A 2,857-nucleotide genomic window follows, 5' to 3' on the forward strand; every position below is an offset into this window, starting at 1 on the left:
ATTTTTTTCTTTTTATGTGTATGAGTGTATTGCCTGTGTATATGTAAGTGCATCTGTGCCATGCAATGCCAGCAGAGGTCAGAAGAAGGTGTTGGATCCGCTGGATCTTGAATACAGATGGTTGTTGGCCACCATATGGGCACTGGGAATTAAGCTTGGGGTCCTCTGGAGGAGCAGTTAGTGCTCTTGACCACTGGGCCATCTCTTCAGCCCCCTTTACACATAATTTTTTTTGGAGCTTTTACAATATTAGTATCTTTTTTTCAATTTTATTTATTATTTTTATTTTATATGTGTGCATGTATTGCCTGCATGTAGGTAAGTGTGCCCGTGTTGTGCAATGCCCTCAGAGGACAGAAGAGGCTGTCAAATCCCCTCCTGGAACTTATAGATGGTTGTTAGCCTCTGTGTGGGTGCTGGAAGTCAAACCTAGGTCTTCTGCAAGAGCAGCCAGTGCTCTTAGTGGCTGGCCCATCTCTCCAGCCCCAATGCACCTCGATATTTTTTTTTTATTTTATCATTTTTATTTTATGTGTACGTGTGTATTGCCTGCATGTAGGTAAGTGCACCTGTGTAATGCAATGCCTGCAGAGGTCAGAAGAGGCTGTTGGAGCCCCTGGAGCTAGAGTTAGACAGTTGTTAGCTGCCATGTGGGTGCTGGGATTCAAACCCAGGTCTTCTGCAAGAACAACCAGTGTTCTTAAGCGCTGAGCCATCTCTCCAGCCCCACAATATTAGTACCTTAAAGAAAAATCCTCAGGGCAGGCGAGCTGGTAATCTTGGCAGCTGCTTGAGGAGGTGAATGGTGGGAAAAAGAAAAGAAAGCCATGGAGCCATGCAGTGTTAAAGCCTGAATGGAGGTCAGACACATGACTAAGGTTGGGAGAAGGAAGCTTTAGAGGAAAAGTAAAGAAATACTATAAGATCCTAGGGGCAGCCCAAAACCTTAAAGAAAGTATGCTTAGAAAGAAGGTCATGAAGAAGAAAGGGAGAAAGGCAGACACACTTGCGGAGACCTACATGACTGTGGCTTATTGGAAAGTTCTGCAGGAGTCTGACCTAGTTCCAGGCAGGAAAAATTCACTACCTCAATAACACACCAGGTATTCCACCACCATGTATTTAGCATAACTAAGGTGAACCTGCCTTTCTACTAGTGGTCTTATCATCAGTGACACTGGAAAAATGGGTCCTCCAACAGATAGACTAGACATTTTTCATAGTCTGGATAAGTTAAATTTATGAGGATTTTTTGCTACTCTAACATCGCCCCCCCTCTGAAGAGGTAACCCTAAAACCTTTTAGGGACAAGAGCTCCCAAATACTTCTAACATTTTTGGCCTTTGGGACAGAGTACATTGCTAAAAGGCCCAAGGACATTTTGACTTTTAACCAAGAAAGAAACTGGCTTCTTTTCTTTGGGGTCTTTTTACCCTAACTGCCTAGCCAATTTTTACCTCCTGTTATCACTCCACCCCCTGAAGAGGTTTACTCAAATTGCCGATAGGAAGTCCTGATGCAGATCACCCTGGCTTCTTCTTTCATGCTGAACAGGGACCCAGGGTGAGGCAATTGGGGTACCCCCTTCAGTGAGTATATCTAAAAAACTCCCAAATTGCATAACTCTTAACTATAGGGAGAAAAGAAAGTCCTTGATGGTGCCTATGCAATGTGAAGGAGAAGTAAAGGCAAGAGTAATTAGCATTATAAGTTCTAGACAGGGAACCAGAAAAAAAGTCAGAACAGGGCAAATTTAAAATGCCCAAATTAAAGTCCATTGGAATTTCTTGACGAGGGCTTCCAAAAGCATCCATCTACTGGGTTCCTCCTCATTTTCCTTTTGTCTCACAAGCCTGGACTCAAGAGTGATGAACTCAGGATTTGTTGTCAGGCACTTTGATAGCTAATGGAGTGGTTAGAATTAGTTTCCTCTTAAATGGCCTCTAGCTACAGAGACAAAACAAATTTAGCCATCATTTAATTTTTAGACTAGAACAATAGTGGGTTGTCTCCCTCAGCTGTAGGTGGGCACTACAGTATTGAAGACCAAGATTTGAAGTCTTTCACTGGAGCAGCATTTTCTTGTTCAGAACAAAAGTATCAATGAGAAATAATTGTCTAAATAACTTGCATGTGGTGCACTTATTTGCAGGTAAAACACTCATACAAATAAGATATAAATAAATAAAAATAATTTTTTACTTAGATCTTACTATTTCCTAGCTGAGGAGAATGCTGCTCTCCCTGATTCACTGACCAAACAGATTTACAGATGTCAATTCACTTTATTATATATAATAAGACATATAGAATCTAAATTATGTCCCCAAATATCTTCAAGTGTGGATCCATCTATTGGAGCCTGGTTAAACTACTAAGAATCAAATCCTTGAATGAAACTGACTCTCCCTCTCCCAGCAGCCATTGGCAGGGCTGAGGTTTGTTATTCACTCCCTCATGTCTATTCTGGGATTTTTTGTCTGGTTTGTGTTTTCAAGGGACTTGTGCATGGTGTCATCATTACTATGAGCCCATATGACTGAGCAGCTGCCTGGAAAACTCTGTTTCTTGTGCTCATCTACCACCTCTGGCAATTACAATCTTTCTACTTGCTTTTCTGCAGTGATCTCTAAATGTTGAGAGGCAGATGTTTGACACAGTGTCACCTTCATAGAAAAGTGTTCTGCAGCCTCCTGTTTGCTGCACATTGACTAGTTGTGGATTTCTGTGTTAATCACCATCTGCTGCATAAAGAAGCTTCTCTGGTGAGAGTTGAGAGATGCATTAATCTATATTAATCTTATTGGGTATAACAATAAGTTGTTAGGAGCCAGTTTAATATGATAACTACTTAGTA

This window comes from Nannospalax galili, unplaced genomic scaffold (assembly GCF_000622305.1).
Source record: "Nannospalax galili isolate Female #2095 unplaced genomic scaffold, S.galili_v1.0 scaffold943, whole genome shotgun sequence".
NCBI lineage: Eukaryota > Metazoa > Chordata > Mammalia > Rodentia > Spalacidae > Nannospalax > Nannospalax galili.